The sequence below is a fragment of the Ornithodoros turicata genome, chromosome 2 (genome assembly GCF_037126465.1).
Source record: "Ornithodoros turicata isolate Travis chromosome 2, ASM3712646v1, whole genome shotgun sequence".
NCBI classification, from domain to species: Eukaryota; Metazoa; Arthropoda; class Arachnida; order Ixodida; family Argasidae; genus Ornithodoros; species Ornithodoros turicata.
This window is the reverse complement of record NC_088202.1, coordinates 131,933,995-131,952,349: the sequence shown is the minus strand read 5'-3', so window position 1 is coordinate 131,952,349 and position 18,355 is coordinate 131,933,995. Positions and strand designations below refer to the sequence as shown.

At 46.9% G+C, this 18,355-nt stretch overlaps 1 protein-coding gene and 1 long non-coding RNA gene across 4 annotated transcripts in view; one reads left to right on the top strand and one right to left on the bottom strand.

The window, feature by feature from the left end:
* The window catches only part of LOC135386155 (uncharacterized), a 113,140-nt gene that overhangs the window by 18,107 nt on the left and 76,678 nt on the right, over positions 1 to 18,355 (top strand). The gene's annotated exons all lie outside the window — the stretch shown is intronic.
* LOC135386154 (semaphorin-5A-like) overlaps positions 1 to 18,355 on the bottom strand; it is a 132,176-nt gene that overhangs the window by 42,517 nt on the left and 71,304 nt on the right. For all 3 annotated transcript variants that reach the window (XM_064615917.1, XM_064615916.1, XM_064615918.1), the window contains one exon: positions 2,238 to 2,278. The gene's annotated coding sequence lies outside the window, so the exon portion shown is untranslated. The remainder of the gene's footprint in view (positions 1 to 2,237; positions 2,279 to 18,355) is intronic.

The window sequence follows — 18,355 nt, the reverse complement described above, 5'->3', positions numbered from 1 at the left end:
GTGAAAAGCGGTGGCAACGGATGGTCGTTCACCCACAATGTGCAGGGAGGGTGACACCGTGCACAAGGCCGTGTTCCGTGGCGGGGAGGCGCTGCGTTCGTTCCTTTCTTTCCTTTTTATTTTTGCCTTCCATCTATATAGGCAGCACTCTTGGGGGCTGGAGGGATGCTTTATCTGCTCTCTGCACTCCTGGTGCTGTTACGGCCATCGCCAGTCCGCTGGCTCTGTTTGTTATGACAGTTGCGGCTACGTTCCCCGATCTAGATGTTCTTTTAGCAGCACCGTTATTGATTATATGCGGAGAAGCGGACCACCGGTGTAGAGGCCGAAAAAAGGCCTCGTCTGGGTCCGCGGTAGAGTGCTGTATGGAGTGTGGAGGTATTTCCGTATACGACTTGGAATGGTGGAAGCCTGGTCCGCTGTTCTGTGCTATGCAGCTGTTGACATACTATAGAACAGTGTTCTCGTGCGCCTTGCGTCTCATCTTCGACAACATTCTTTTATTGTACGGTTCGTCTCGTAAGGGTATACAGATTTTGCGGCTGAACAAGTACGCGTCACTTCATGCAATCTCGCGAGCGTTCTAGCATTGAGGGTCTTCCGGGGACTACACAGCGAGCCCGCTCTTCGTTGTAGGACGAGAGCAGTCGTATATTTCGAAGGGCAGTGTAGCCACAGGGGTGGCATCCAGTGCATTGCTCCGTAGACGAAAGTGTGCTGGGCGAACGCAATGCATCCTGGACAGGTCCCAGTCGCACGTCACAACAAGCGTCAAGGCACACGTGACCTTAAAGATGGCGGCGCCCGTGATAGGCTGCCAAACCGTTTGCAAACAATGCGGTTGTTGTTTCTGCGCAACGTTTTGGATGTCTGTCGATCACGGTAGTTATCTATATCCGATAATCTCGCAGTAAAACACGCAGTTTTGCACATACGGCCTCTTGTTGTTGACGACTTCCAAAGATGTGATGACGACCACGCGTTAAGACTAACTGAGCCGATACGATGTACTTAAACTAAGGAGAAATGGGCTACCATGTTGCGGAAGAAGTACCGCGTAGTTTACGCTGGCAAAATACCTTCATCTCTTGGCGTTACGGCGACGGAAGTATGTCTGTAAGCGGCAAAACGACATGTAAACAAAGTCACATGACCTCAAAATGACGTTTTCTATGACGTACGACCAGGATAAGATGGCTGCCAAAAGCACCCGCTTGAGGGTAGTTACAACAATGGCGGGTTTGTGTCACCCCTGTGAGTATTGCGCATTGGCTACATGGCTAAATCTACCTGTTGCTTGCCAGCGTCTCGGTATAGTACTGGCATCATATTTATGTCACTAGTCCTCACCTGTTGATCTCGTCAACTTTTTTGTGTTCCGTGTTAGCACCGCGAAGCAACTGTGGCTATGAGCGGCGTACAGATGTGGTCAGATGGAGAGAGGACAGCAAGAAGTGGTGGTGGACAGGGGGTTTAATGTGCGTTCTGGGCCAACTTCAGGCGGAACTGTACAGACATTCGTCTGGAAAGTCTTCGAAAAATCCAGGTAAAACCTCAGACAGCACAGCCGGTGGTAGGATTCGAACCCACCACCTCCCAGTATTCACCATGCCGCCTCTGGTTTTCTCTTTTGTACATAAAGGGCAATCTATAGCGTATATATAATGTGTAGCGCCAGAAGGGGTACCGGAAGACAGCAGGGTTCAAAGTTTCATAAACGTTTAAGGCTAATCAGATTGTTTCCTGCCTACACCACTCCCCAGGAGTTGTCACGCGTGGGGAATCAGTTCCCTTCACCCTTCTTAGAGGATCTACTTTGCACAGTACAACCAACCCATAAGCCACCGAATACCTCTGAACTTTCTTCATCCGGGACAGTACTCCAGGCAACGGTAAGCGTCACTCAGCATCAGCACGCTTTCGATTGCACTGCATAAGGCGGTGGGCGGTGTAGATATAAGACAGCCAGAAGGGGAATCCCCTTTGTGATTATCCTCTCACAGAGATGCCGATTGGCGTGATCCCCGTGATGCCTTTCGTCTGCGGGGCTTCCGCGAGCCAAATACCCGCACAGATGTTCGATATATCCGGGCTCAGACTAAGAGCTTAAGTAAGAGGCTTAAGTGCTTACACTGCACGCATAGGACGATCGAGATGAGAGTTTTCATAAGAGCTGTCATCGTATTTGTTTATTAGCTTTATATGATTAGTGAGAAGAAGAAAGAAAGGAGCTTCACCTGACGAGCAGGAGCTGTGGCCTTCCAGTCTTCAAGACAGCCTGAAAAAAAAAAAAAAAAAATATTCACATATACCAAACTGTATAGTGACGGACTCAGGTTAGGAACGACACAGAGCATCAGTATCGTGGGAAGGTTACGGGGAAGTCCATCAACATTCATTTCCATTTGTCTTTCTTTCCATTCTATTAAACATATCCCCCCCACCCCCCACATCTACATTTGAAGCGACAGTCTGGAAGCTTCAGACCAGTGCATTTATTGTAAAATGGTCCGAATCTTAATTCCACGCCATCTTTGAGCAAGCTTACTGAAGATTTATTTTAGTTACTTATTTTATTTCCGTTTCCATCAAAGATGGCGGCAGCCCCGGATAAAAAGCTATATCACGTAGCTTGAAAACATCCGGGGACCACTTGTGACTTTTTGACATGTGCTCACTTTTAGTTGTGACATCAGCTGTGTGGCACGTGCTTCGTTTGAACATTTTTTGAAAAAAAAAAAAAAAAAATTGGCACCATACTACCGACCTGGTGACATTGTAGGATTACGAAATGCATTGTTCATGTGCCATTGCGCAAATGAACGCATAATACGGAAATAGCACGCACGTTTTCACAGCACCGGAAAATACACAACAAAGAGCGCATGCCATAGAAGTTTTTATTTTTTTTTTTTCAAGTACGAGGTACTTCTAATGACTCACGCAGCATCACATAGCGAACACAGACTCACGTTTACGTACGCGAGAAAACAGGTACCTTATCCCCCCTTCCACGACAGTCAAACATTTCTAACACGCGAAACTTTCCGCCCATCGCTTTCACAAATTCGTCGACACAAAACTGCTTTCCCGGTTTTCGTACCGCGTTTCACTAGCCCGCCAGGGCATTTGGACATTTTTTCTTTTTCTCGCCGACGTACACAAGAATGTGAAAAAAAATAGAGGGACCGAGAGAGAAAACTGCGATGTCGCAATATTTCTCGATACATCTTGTTGCGAGGTCGGCCATATCCAGTAATTACCCGATTTCTGGCCCAGCCCGCGTGTGATTTTATTCCTCCGTGGCCCACGGGCTCGGCACCAGAGCTGAAAAATGACCGGTTCAAGGCCACGAGGGTGTGGTGCCAAGTGTCTCTGTGTGTGCCCTTCCAGCCCCTCGGTCCATAAAGAACACGAGTGTAGAAAAGAAAACAAGTACGTAAGAGACCGGGTGCATGGTGCGTGTGCGTGTCGAGCGACATGCTGTCGTGTTGAAGACAAGGAACAGTCCTGTGTCTTTCGCGGCGGATTTTTAATGTTTGTACTTTCAGTTTCTCATTTTTTTTCGTTTGCCGTCTAGTGGTGTTCGGTATAAGAGCGCGTCGTTAGATTGGCTGCTGGCGTTTTTTTTTGTGAGAGTGATGCGCCGTGAGAGGGTTGTACGCCCAGATGTTATGGGATAAAATGTGCTACGCAAAGTGTATTGAGATTGCCATTCGCAAGCGGCGATGATTTAGAGAAAAAGACGGCTGCATCTTTGTGGTATTGTGCGAAACGTGTTTGAATGTGGTAACTTTATAGGGCTATCGTTGGCGGTAAATTTTGGAGCACGTGGTCGGTGACACGTGGTCCTGTAAAGCTACGGGAGGACCTAAACTTGAGAGAACACTGATGTTCTGAGACTGGAACAACATAGAAGGGACAAATGCATACAAAGCCTCAAATTGCCTAAGAGTTGCCTTCTATTGCCTTGTATGTTGTTCCAGCCTCAGAACATCAGTTCTCTCATGTTCAACAGTTGCCGCTTGCGTCGATCCCTGTCGTATGAATGTGTCTATGAGTGAGCAAAAATGTAAGAGTGAAAGGAGGAAGAGTGGAGAGAGTGACTTGTTTGTCCCTTCAGATGACGCACCCTGGAAGTCGCTGAGAAGGCGTGTTGGTAGAGCCCTGGACCGGTAATCCAGAAGATGTGGGTGTCAGTCCTACAGCTGGCTAACCTTTTCAGTGACTTTCATCTTTCATCGGACCTAAACTGTTCCTTGCGTTAGTAAGATATCGCTTGAGAACATTCGTTCATTCTTATATTACCCATTCCTATGCGTTGGCCACTTTGGAGAAAGATAAGCGTAAAAAAAAGGGAAAGACTACAAACATTTAGCAACTGCCTCGCGCTGCCTCCAGTTCTCCTCTCCTACAAATCCACCATCTGATTGGAGAGAGACGCAAACGTGCATTGGCGCTTAGCCGTCTCCAGTGTTTCCATTTTCCTTTCCTAAGCGTGCCAAGCCACATATGATTCCACATGTACGCTGGTTACAATGCGCCGAGAGAGATCTAGCATGCCAGTCCCTCCCTGATCCTTGTGTGACCGCAGTCGGCCATAAACTTTCCATTGCTTGCATGGACACCTGCAACCACCGGATCTCTCTCGCAAAAGAGATATGTCCTTCCTTATAGAGGAAAGGTATAGCTTGTTATACACAGTTTCGAGATGAAATGAGTCCCCGCACCTGCACAACGACGCATGTTTGCAGACACTGACGACGTCACGCTGAATGGCGACTGCTGAACTGGAGACACTTCCTTTTCAAACTGATCCTGCGCCATACACGCTTTCGTTTGCGGATTTGGCCGCCGTATATTATATCCCTTGTACACTGTCGTATACCCCTCGCCGCTAGGGGGCAACGTCACCCGCGTTGCTGTTGATTCACGTGCGTTGGTGTCACTGCGGCATTTCCACCTGGCAGTTGAGCTTACGATATCTATTTGGACAGCTTACGTGCCGGCTTTTGACACGAATAGGAAACAACCTCTGACGATGTGAAAGACCTCATGTTAGCCTTGTGTGCGTTGAGAAGCTACGGTTGGTTGGCGGCTAAGTGGGGCAAGAAAAAAAAAACAAAAAAAAAAAAACGTGAGCGCGTGCTGTTCGAGAGCACAGCGCGAGTGGGACATTTTCTCATACATTGAAATTGTTTGTGGAATGATCACGATAGTTCGGTCGGTCTGTGGATTAATTTTTGCCTACTTGAGCGTTCATTAACGTAACAAGTTGCTATCGCCTTGGTTGGGCTCGAACCCACAGCTTTATGGGATGAATAGGTTGAGCGAAGTATGAAAATTTTCGGCACAAACTACGAAACTGATCGATGTCTCAATCTAAAAAGACATTGACTAGTTCCTTTTATTTAACAGTATTGCTTATCAAAGTTGGTCGAGCTTAGTGTCACTACGGGCCAAAAAATATTTTATCGTATTTACTTTGGTATTATAAATCAAACTTGACGACTGAGTAAGTAAAATATAAACGGTGTCAGTGAACGTTACCCGCTTCCGCGAATTTTCTGAAGAAGCCGCAACACTCCATGGTTTCGGATTCTCCAAGAGTAGCTGACGTCTTCGATCGAGAGTTGGCGTCTCTCTCCTAGCAACAGCGCGAGCGTCTTCGCTTTTCACTTAACGTTGGAAGTCTCTCAGCAGCTGTGATGAGGAGGAGACGGAAGGAAGTCGACACTCGGGGAGCAATGTTGCCAGACGCATCGCGAGATTGCGTACTTCTCAAACCCTCATGCTTCTCAGAACAAGAAATTAATTTTACGATATTTATACATTATATCATCATGCGGAGAAAAAATATTCATTTCGAGAATACTGCGATACACGCGCGATATTTGTATAGTACGTCGTGCTCTCTCCCTCGAAGGGAGACAATCACGCCACCTAGTGACGGCTGTATGTAGCAAACGCAGCGTCCGCATACTATACCACAAAGCAGCTGCTTGCAAAGCAGGCATATCTCCCTTTCTGGGCTTGTTGGCACACCTTGTCCGCTGTCCTGTGCGTGTAATTACAATTTCCGTTTCCGGTCTTCAGAATCTCAATAGGAGCGGTCTGCCGTGGAGCCACATGCACACTCGCTGCTTTCAGCATTTTTTTTTATTAGTACCCGCATGGGGACGCCAGAGGGCGTGGATCCCCTCAAAAAATGGGTAGATCGCACGGTTCACGAGACATGATACGCTTAGCAATCCTAATTCTTATTTGCGCTGTTTTCACTTAACTCGCCTGCTCGGCTATGACGCTTAATATTGCTATTTAAACTTCACGCATGTTTCCGGTTTGCATCTCTTTAAACATCGAATGCATTCTGTGTGCGACCGTTGCTGTTGTTGCGTCAGGAAACATCAAATTAATCAATCAATCAACCAATCGATCATTCTGTATATGTGCTTCAACACATGTCATCACGCAGCACGCACTAGATGAGCTACAAACGGGTAGCTAAGGTGATCGGTTTCCACGCCGAGACTGGGAGGTAACGCGGGTTCGAGTCCTCGCTCCTGCTGTGCTGTCTGGGGTTTTCCCTGGACTTTTCCGGCAAACTTTCAGGACGAATGTCAGCACAGTTCCCCTTGAAGTCTGCCCAGGACGCATACTAGCTCCTCTGTCCCCCCACTCCTTCCTGCTATCCTCTCTCCATCTGTCTACATCTGTACGCCGCTCGTAGCCACAGTTGCTTCGCGGCGCTACACCGAATTAAAAAAAACAACAACTAGATGAACTCTCATCATGACGCATGCGCATCCGATCAATTTGAACGTATAACTTAATACGTTTCTAGAAGCGCATCGAGTGTTCTTTGGCATCACGTCACTTTTCGTTCGTGTTGTGACAGTGACAGAGAAGCAACGCGGCGGTTGCATTCCTTCAGTAGCTATGTCGCTGTGTTGCTGGGCGACATGTAACTATGTCGCTGTCCCTGTTCGCTATAGGCGACACACTGCCTTTATAGTGTTATGCGGGACCACGAGGCATCGTTGCTGCAGTAATACATTGCAGAGATGACACATGCAGTCTGCAAGAATAAATTCTGCGTCCCGTCAGTTAGTCAACTTCTGCCATGGAACTTGTGCAGTATACATAATGGGGCTTCAATTCCTCATGTCGTGTGACATAGAAGTTCTTGGAGTGATTTTTGAAATTTATCGTGCTTTATGCATTCTCACATAACATCTTGCTCCCCCCCCCCCGTATACATGTTGAGGTAGCATGTCCGCCTTCTGACACCAAGGTTGTGAGTTCGAACCCGACCAAGGACGTCAGCTACTTGGTGATAGGGTACAAGCTGCTTATAGACACGCGATCTTCCACAAGGGAGTGATTTCTGCACGTTAAAAGACCCCCATATGGCCGAAATTCATCCGCAGAGCAACCATTGGCGCCACTCATGATCATAATTGTAGAGTCACAGCGTAAAGTCAGTAACTCATCATGTCTGTGATTAATCACGTGATTTTTTGTACCGTTTATCGCCCCTCCTTCTACGACATTTTCTATGCCAGAAGTATTCTAAAAAATAAAAAAGAAATCCACCAGAAGCGACTCCTGGCGTACACATCCAAGTCCAAAATAATACACCAAGTCTCCTGCCCTGCGCACTTTTGTGGATCAACCATCGTTTCTCACGTTTTGAAAATATTTATCTTCTTCTCGCCGTTTTTTTCTTAACAATAAACAAACAAATAAATAAAGAAAAGAACGACGAGAAAACTTTTCAAGACGCAAGGAGGCACCTCAAAGATCCCCGTTTTCGTTCATCTCTGGCCCACGCGGTACTGAAACAACTTGGCTCCTACTTTCCCATGAAAAATGGCGTCGAAGAAATAAATAAATAAATGAAAACACGAGAGCCCCCAAAAGACTGATGTTATTTATCTGGCACCATGCGTCTCCCAGTGCTCGTTGTCCAAATGCAACGGTGGCAACAAATTTAACAGCTTCGAGGAGGGCCCGTGGTACCCCACTGGGCCAGAACCACAGCGCATACCCCTTGCCGAGAAACGTATCGTCTGCTTTCTTCTTTTTCTTCACGCTGGGGGGCGCCCCGCTTATAATAGATCTTTTCTACATGATTGAAAGATCCGCCTTTGTGTTTCAGCCTTGCTACACCGAAGACACGCTAGTTAGCCCCCCACTCTACCAAGTGCGTGCCGGCAGCTAATTACAAGCAGACGATTGCTAAACGTGCCGAGGAAGAAACTAAAATGAAAGTGGAACGAAAGACTAAAAGCGCGTGCGGCGTGGGGCTCGATGTCGTCTGCTTGCGTGGAGGATGTGGTTTCGATTTCAGACTGGTGTGTATCGTTGCTGGTGCAACCGTCCTACGACGGATATTTTTGGGAAGGGATTTTCTGTGCTGCCATGTCGCAGATGTGTGAAAACGCGCATGGGGCGCGTATATAAAAAAATGTAAAGAAGGAGAGACATGGTAAAAAATAGACGTGGAAGGATGCGACACGTGCCCGCAGCATGACGTATTCAACTGTATTTTTACTCTCTGCTTTTCAAAGATCAAGGGCACGCGTTTTGGCAGTCACAATAGGATCATGTCATGTTGTTCTCCTTTTTGTTTTTTTGTTTCCTTTTGTGATGTAATTCCTTCCAGAAGTATACCTTGTGGCAAGGTACTTCATATGCAAAAAGAGCCGATCTCAGTTGGACTTCTACTTACGTATGGTGCGGTTTGCATGGGAGTCACATTGAGTTGCGTTTCTGCCATATGTCTTCGAGTAGGGCGTTTCAAATGTGGCCCTGTATGCGTTAAGAAATTGCGGCTTCTGCATGTAACATATACGTAAAATGCAGATGTAGCAATGCTTTCCGCACACCTGGAACACGAAACAAAACGTACTAAACGTTTGCCAAAGCCTCAACATACTTGCTCAACACGTTTACATCAAAGCACAATCGATTCGCTGTCCAGTTTGTGCCCGTATCCGCTATAGCAACGAGTTTGTGGCTGATATTAGGTGTTTCCTCTGGTCTACAGATACTTCTCTCACCTTGACAACCATTCTGGATCACCGTATACAACGCGAAGTGTATTCACCCCGTTATATCGAATCGCTTAAAAATCATGAGCTTCCTTTTCAGTTTTTTTAAAACCCCTCACGTTTTTTTACTTCTCCGTGCCTCTGATTCAACCTCGGAAACCATTTATTATTATTATTTTTTTTTTCCCTGTTTGGCCAAACATTTCGAAATCTCATACACTCTATACATATCCGTTGCCGACGCAGGGGAACCAGTATTTTTCCTCCGAAGGTCGTTATCCCAACCTTTCACCCCTGGAGGCCCCGGAGACCCTTAAACGTTGGAGATGATGTAAGGTCCAACGTGAACTTGGCACCCAATCACTCTTTTGTCCATCAACGCCTGTAAATGCGTTCCTTGCGCTCTGTTGCATTGTACCTACCCACCGCGTGATGTCTAACGTGTCAAGATACAACCCTTTCCGTGTATTTATGGTGATAAGTGCATATATTGCGGGAATTTACGACATGGTTCTTCCTAGTGGTTTTTTTTTTGTTCGAGGCGTCATGGGAGAATAATCATTATGAACGCTTAGCTTAGGAAGGGATTTGGTATAAAAGAGGGGGAGGAAACGTCGTTTGAGGCAGGTGACTTGGAGGAAGACTGAAGGACGATTAATTGAAATCAAATATTAGAAATGGTCTTCATTGGCAACTCATTTGTCTGAGTATATTTTGTCATGACAGCTGAACTGATGATTATGCTTTTAGAGACTACGAACATAGGCTCCTAAAAACATTTTCGCCTTTCATGCTGTTCGAAGTAAAGCCTTTCACACATTTCGGCGTGTACAAGGGGTGTCTTTGTAAATAAACACATTTTTTTACTGAGTAGACTCAACTGCTGGGTGTAGTGGCAGTGTTGAAAACGGTGTTTGCGAGACACCCACACGAAACAGTGTTTTCTGTACAATATGCCCTTTGAAATTAAATTGTGTTTTCTATGGAATACGTTACTTCAGGTGTCATCAGACAGGATGTTTACAAATGAAATGTGTACAAAATTAGAAGCAACCGTCCAGAAGGTACCTACACCAGAATCGCATTGCGAAGAGGACTGCAGAGAACTCGATGTGGGGGGAACCTTAACCGCACACTTTGCAGCGACTACTCCACGAACATCCAGACAGGAATATAAACGAGTTACCAACCATCACTTCACCAGTCGCGTATATTTCAACAGCCTGTTCCAGAGAAAGGATTTCATTGATTTGGTGGCCCTTTTGTGGCCTGCCTACTGGCGGCAGCACGAAAGATCTGCGAAAAGTTCATCGCACACCTTCGGTATCGCACACGGCGTAGTATTTTCATAGTCGGCTCGCTTCTCAAAAGTTTTTATTTATTTTGGTTCATAAACACATTAATCTCTCCGATCTCAATGGACAAACGCTAGTAACCTATACTTGGAGCAGACGTTTCGGAGGAATAAACGAGCAAGTGCAATATACCCGCGTTCGACCTAAGGAAAGACACAAAATGTAGTCCGTCAACCCCAACAGAGTTACTCCGCCGAATACATTATTCTGCAGCGCCATCAGGTGCCGCTTATAGGACCTCACAGTGTGTCGATATCGTCGTACTACCTGTCGCGACGTAGGGTTGACGCGGCTATAGGTACTGCAGCCAATAGGAACAACGTAGGGCGGGGCTTAAACATGTCGTTCCTATACGTTGAACACAACTACAGGTAACATTTCTTAATCGTTTTGCTTTCATACTGAAAATGGCGACGGTGCTTTGGTAATTACAACAGTGAAACCCGAGACGCGGAAGAATTAATTAATAATTAAATTAATAATTATGTACTAGCTCGCCTGTGCCCTTTCCCTTCTGCCATTAGTGCTTAGGTAAATTTGTAGCATTTCTTCACCCGTGTTCTTGAAGGTATATCGACACCCGATATAATCGTTATACTCTCTCTGTATATACCTGCAGGCTATGTCCGATGTTCCAATATCGCACCCTGTGTTTAAGTTAATCGACCTAGTTTGCAGCCCTAACGGAATCTAGAGTATTTATTTATATATGAGTACCTGAGCTTCCCCCCATATGTTAGCTGCAATAACCTTTTTGGTCTCACCCCAGTTTTATCTCTTCCTAGTGTGGCGGTCGAGATTATTTCCGTGTATATGCAGGTAATTAAGCGATTCCTTCCTGGAATCTGTCAGTGACTTTCCGCCGTTCTTCTTTCTCCATGCACACAGCGATTCGGTGCAGTTAACGTTAACACGCATGCAATCGATTCGTAGGCAATATTGCGCATCACAAGCACAAGATATTCGCCTTGTGCGTTAGAGCTTGTTACATAGGAATGTAGATGCTGCCGTGACGAGCTCACCCTTCCTTTTTATGCGTCAGTTAAACCGATCGGGAAATGAATGTCGCTGTACCATGTTGAAGTTTTTTTTTTCATTTTAACATGCCAACATGGGAAAACCTTCGTCATTTTCACGATTTTGCGCGGTATCGAACTACGACAATTCATGACGTTTCATTGAATCTTAATATGAAATTTCTCGCCGTAGCGAGTAATTGGACACGATGCTGTTACCATCCGAATAACAACTGACAATAATAACCTTGTTCTCTTTCTACAGGAGGCGGGTCTTGCTCAACTACCCTCTAACACTTTGCACTCCCCGACGAACTCACACACACTCTACGCATCTCCACCGCCTTTCATCATCCATCCGTCTTATTATTTTTTTTTTTTTGCTATAGTCGTGACGATGTCCACTTCTGTGTGGCCAACAACGTCGAGCCGATCCTGCCATTACGCCCCCCCCCCCCCCCCGCACGTACAACTAAAAAAAAATTGTGCGTGAAAGCTCGCATTTCTTAAAAAAAAAACACATTGTCCAGGCAACTAGTGTATATGGTAATCGCACGCAGAAAGCATGGTAGAACAACCGAAATTATTCCAACACACGCTTGTGTCCATCTCAGTGTTCAACAACATGATGTCTCAACTTGTCATTTTGGTGGTCGTGCTCCGATCACTGATACCATTTCGAATAGCCCATCCAGTTTTCAGCTTTCGGTTTTAGTGCAAAAATGGCAGTGCGTAATTGCACTTATTACGGGTTTCATTAGCTGTAAACTGCCCCGGGCAGCTGATACGTTCGCTTACACTTCTCAGGGTTGGGTTCGAAGCCGGCCGTGATCAGCGATTTCAGCGCACGTAAAGGCATCACCAAGGAAGGAAAAGTCATTCCACATAGACGCTGTTGTGTCGCTCATGATCATAATTCATGATCATGATCGTATTGTTATTGTTACCTGCGCGGTCGACAGAGAACTTCGATGGAAAGTGATGTTCTGAGGCTGGAACACAGAAGAAAGGACAACACACAAAACCTTCAACGAAGCCTGTTTCGATGTGTGCGAAAAAATAAAATAAAGTAAAAACCTACTTTGCTAGAGCTAGACTGACCCACAAAGGTCTGTAGGTTTACAATGTACACCTCTGAATGCGGGAAAAACAGGATCGTTTCCGATAACGCGCACTGCAACCCATTGCAAGAGGCAACACAAATGAAGTGGTGGAAGGTTTCGTACTGGTTCGCCTTGTTCGACATGCCATAATGAACTGCGAATGCGTCGAAAGGTAATTGCTCCTTTCTCGGGGTTGAGGCACATTCTCACGATCCGTACAGTGCTCCACCATTTGTCTCGTTACCATCCTCGTTAAGAAGAGGGTAATTGAACAATTTGCCACTTAGGCTATCCACGGTTTGTTGTTATTATTGAGATAGCGGCTTCATGCCCTTTCAAGTCAATAAGACAGCGTCGTTTCAAGGGACGTGCGAGTTCTGGCCTTACGAGAAGTACTAAGGTGATGAATTGGGGTAGCTGATGGTACCGGTTATCAGTATAGGCATGAAAGAGTCCAGGTACTTTGTGGCACTTCTTCGTGGTCAGACCTGCAACTGGTGTCTGTACCTGGTACTCATGGACGTTTCTAGGGGACTGTAAAGGTTAAACCTGTAACTACGAAAACATTTTTATTTTCGTCTCCATCGTCGCCAGACTGAACGACCAGTTGAATAACTCTTTGTGCTCGCGCGCGACAGCTGCTCTTCTTGGAACTCCGCCACTCGTGACCCATTTGGTCACCTCGCTTTTGTGGCCCTAGAGAGGCAATCCCTTGAGCCGAAAGCACTGTGGACACTACGACATGTCCAAGATGGCGGACGGGATTAACAGATTTAGTCCAAGTGGGGGCGGAGGATTTCACGTGTCCAACCTAGTTAATGTAACCAATTAGGCAGTTGGTTTCACTTTCTTTCGAATGTTTTGATTGGCGCTACCATGTTGGTGGGCAGCGGCCAATTTTGGTCTTTATAAGCGGACACCCGCTAATTTGCGACAGCTCGAGCGGGGACTTTCACCACTGGAAGGTCTGGGACCTTGTCGCCTCATGTCCCCCGAGTTCTCAACCAGTAAGCCTTTGCCTTGATATGTATATGCCTTGTATATATTTTTATTAAATATTGTTGCTGTTGAGTTATCCCTCTCGTCGGACGTCTCCTGCAAGCGGCTACCGTACTCGCAACACATCACCGAACCCCTCTACGGAAAGGAGAAACTTTACTGGCGCAGCACGACAGGATGTGTCCATCTACGGAGAGCTGAAGCATCTCGACGGACGAGTGAATACCTCCAGGAGAACAGCAAGAATCAAGGTACTAACCACGTTAAAAGCCACGAAGTTAACGGCGAATTTATCTAAGTGTCAGATAGCGCGAAGTTCTATCCGCTATCTAGGGCACATTGTGGGATCAGGAAGTCACGCACCCGATCCAGAAAAGATCAAAACCATATCTGAGCTGAAGCGTCCAACTTCAAAAAAGGAGCTCAGGAGCGTACTTGGGTTATGCGGCTATTACCGCGACTATGTTAAGGATTATGCAAAGATAGCGACCCCTCTAACGCGGCTGACCGGGGAAAGGGTCCCGAACAAGATCCCGTGGGATAACGAAGCCGAAGCCTCCTTTCAGGCCCTCAAATCGAGTTTAAAAGACGCAGTAGCACTGACAACACCTGACCCCGAAAAACCGTATTGGGTATTTACGGACGCGTCAGCGTTGGCGGCTGGAGCATGCCTAGCCCAAAAGGACCGCAATGGCAAAGAAGTGCCCATATCGTTCGCAAGCCACCGATTTTCGGACACGCAGGCTCGGTGGGCGGCGATTGAACGAGAGGCGTTCGCGGTCATCTGGGCGCTCAAGAAATTCGATCATTGGGTGTTCGGGGCAAAAGTAACTGTGGTGTCCGACCACAATCCTCTTTCATACCTGACATGTACGACACCACAGGGTTCGAAGCTCGCGCGCTGGGCTCTTGCACTCCAGCGTTATAATGTGAGTATTGTTCACCGCAAGGGAAGCGCGCACGGGAATGCGGACGCTTTATCGCGGTTGCGGTTTGAGTAGGAATTAGGCTAGAGCAGGCGCGTTGCAATGTATGTGTGAACCTCGAGAGTCACTCGCTCTCACCACTTTGTTCTAAGGAACTTTTGTGTTTTTCCGCCATAATTTTAGTGTCTGTTCAATGTACTGACATAATGCGTTTCAACAGCAACACGTACCATTTTCAGAGCTTGTCGTTGCAAGCACTGTCACGTTGTAGTGCATGTTCAGTAGTGTAACACGAACCTTTGGTGTGATGAATTTGTACACGGGTGATTATTTCTATGCTAGTGTGTTTAACCCGTCTGTAGTTTATTCCTTGTGGTTCAACAGTGCCCCACAACGAATCTAAGGAGGGAGGTGTAAAGGTTAAACCTGTAACTACGAAAACATTTTTATTTTCGTCTCCATCGTCGCCAGACTGAACGACCAGTTGAATAACTCTTTGTGCTCGCGCGCGACAGCTGCTCTTCTTGGAACTCCGCCACTCGTGACCCATTTGGTCACCTCGCTTTTGTGGCCCTATAGAGGCAATCCCTTGAGCCGAAAGCACTGTGGACACTACGACATGTCCAAGATGGCGGACGGGATTAACAGATTTAGTCCAAGTGGGGGCGAAGGATTTCACGTGTCCAACCTAGTTAATGTAACCAATTAGGCAGTTGGTTTCACTTTCTTTCGAATGTTTTGATTGGCGCTACCATGTTGGTGGGCAGCGGCCTATTTTGGTCTTTATAAGCGGACACCCGCTAATTTGCGACAGCTCGAGCGGGGACTTTCACCACTGGAAGGTCTGGGACCTTGTCGCCTCATGTCCCCCGAGTTCTCAACCAGTAAGCCTTTGCCTTGATATGTATATGCCTTGTATATATTTGTATTAAATATTGTTGCTGTTGAGTTACCCCTCTCGTCGGACGTCTCCTGCAAGCGGCTACCGTACTCGCAACACATCACCGAACCCCTCTACGGAAAGGAGAAACTTTACTGGGACACCTGGACCCCTCAACTTCTGTCGCTACATAGAGTTTCAATAGATTTTGATAGTGTAATGGCATGCTATCCAAGGCAGGACACCCTCACTTGAGAAAAATCCTGGATCCGCCTCTGTTGGTGCTTGATGTGATTTTAAGTTTCCCACACGAAATGTCCATGATCTCCGTGCTTAATGGCTAAGATTGGCTAGTAGTCTCCTTCACAATGGCCTAGTAGTCTGACTAGTAGTGATTTTTTTTATTTCGTGTTAGTGCCGCGAAGTAAGAAAACCCAGGGAACCCAGTCAGCACAGTCGGCGCGAGGATTGGGACCCACGTCACCTGCCAGTTTTGGCGTGGAAAGCGATCATGTATGCCACGGGAGCTGGTACTAGTAGTAATAGACTAGTATAATGGCCTTCCAAGACAGACTAGGAGATGACCCGCGTTCCAGTACCGGAACCGGCAGTGTTGTCTTGGGGTCTTCCCTGGCTTTTCCTCGGGCGTTTAGGCCAATGTCGGAGAGTTGCCTGTAAAGCCGGTCCAGTAAGCGTGATGCCCCCTGAGCAACATATCGCCACACCGGCAGACAGACCTCTCGGTAATAACACGCCACCAACCAACTAACCAAGATATTTCTCATCTTTTTTTCCACCGCTATTTGAGAGCATGTGGAGGTTATCTGTAGCACACGTGGTTTATTTCTTAATTGAACGCCAATGATGTGCAGTGAATAGTATTTCTGCCAAACTGTTACAGATCAATGCACAGGGAAGCAGTTTGCATAGGGCGACAGAAACGAAGGGCGCCAATCTGGTTTGATGGCACTGGTAACTAGGCCCACATTCTCCCTTATCTTGCCTAAACTTGTGGTTACTTGCTCTGTTGCACAAACTCGCAAAATCTTACAACGGCGCAACAGTATGTGCTGGTTCACTCGAAAGAGAAAGCAGCCAGGAGGAACCCGAGTACCCCCGGTGGTACCGACTCAACATACAAGTGTGACGGTGTATAGCTCCCGGAACAAGGGACGTTGAAGATGTAACGAGTGGATAATAATAAACCTCGGTTACCTTTTCTCTTTCTTCACACACACGCACACACAAGAGGACCTCATTGTCGGATGCACATAAGTGCTTTTTATGCCGATGTCTTTCAAAAATTTCCGAGCTCCCTCATTCCACAAAACGCTCCCAAAGGACTTCTCAGAACTTTTAACATGTCCATCTCCGATGTCCTGCTGCTTTTGCAGCTTTCTGAGCAATCACTCGAAAGCTCTATTATGTGTTCGTTAATGCGAGAACAGCCAGGATTAGCAGCGCCAAATGCTTTTTTTCGGTCTCCCAATTAGGTTGCTACTCGGAAGTTTTACGGAACGTTCAAAAGAACAGCTATGCAGCAATGGATGGCCACATCTTCTCCAGAATGGTCCTTCCACAGACAGCTTGAGGGACTCTATGCAAGAGGGATGCTATGGAAGACGAGAACGGACACAGAAAGCAGTTTGTGCAAAAGGCGAAAGGGATATCCGATCGGATGTAGTTCTGTTCGACAATCATTCGGTCCTTTACACCGCGTCATCAAGGCTCTGTTCTTCAACACTCAAACACGGAACAACAAAGCATCGTTCTGAGTGTGAAAAAGTGGCGAGCTCGATGCTCCTACCCTGGGTGTTTTATTACCCTGCAGATGCGTCTACAAGTGCAACACGACTTCTGCCCGAGGTGCCGTCTAGAGATTCGGGGAAAGTGGCTGCCTTTACGAGCGCCTTTGCTCCTTTCAGCTGTACCGGCCGCGTACCGACCTCGGTGGGTCAGTCGGCAGCGTCTCCGCCTGTTGATCCCAAGGTTGCGGGATCTATACCGGCCGAGAGCTTTCGCAAGGGACCTCAGGTACGGTGTGCCGTGTGTTGAGCTTTCGGTGCACAGGTGGGCATAATTAATCCGCATACCGACTACTGTGGCGTCGCTGATTATCGTAGTTTTCTTTCGACGTAAAGCCACGAAATATCAATTTTCACCGGCGAGTATGTTTGGCTTCAGTATTTCGGTGTGCTAGCCCCTGAGCATCAGAATTCTACAATTACAGAACTGACGAACATCGATGCTTCCGTCTCATCTGCAGTCTTACAGCATGGCAACGAAGCAAAGCAACAGTGAAAGCCAGACAATCAAGGAATAAAGATAAGAGTGCGATGCTCCAAAAAGGCCTGTTCCAAAGGTCAGCGCAATCCACCGTCCTGAGGCTGTTTCAGCATAGTGTTGTCACTTTAATAAAGGGGCCCACCGTTAGTGGTAATCTGAAGCCAGATACTGGACAACGTTTGTGACGACGAGCGGTAGGTGAACGATTTTGCCCCCCCCCCCCCCCCTTTTTGTGTGCCCGGCTTGTCCCTCAGTTTCGAGGTTTTAAGTATGGTTGTGATATCTTCCTCGTGAAATCTTCATTAACTTTCAGCCATTAAATACGCACATATAGGACCTATTGCTCTTCGGCAAACACAAGGACACTGATATAACGAAATACACGTTCCAGCCCGAAAACGAGCGAATTGGAGACTGAAGTGGAAGGCTTCCCAAAAGTGTGTCGAACCACGTTTGCTTACCACGACGGCGGGGAAGCGAGAAAAAGCAAACGCAACTTTGCCTAATACCCGTCGGCAAGGCCGTTCCTCACTGAGCCCAGCAAAAGGAGGCAGAAGTAAAGGCATGGTTCCTTCGTGTTAGCAGCGTGGCTTCATGTAGCCGCGCCTCTTCTGAAGGAAGGCATTCCTGACCATACCGAAACGTATTTTCCCGCATCTTTCGCAGTCACGTTTGGAGGCCCCCTCTTCTGCGTGTGTGCATGCAGGATAATTAATTCTCCAGTTTCGCTTTCT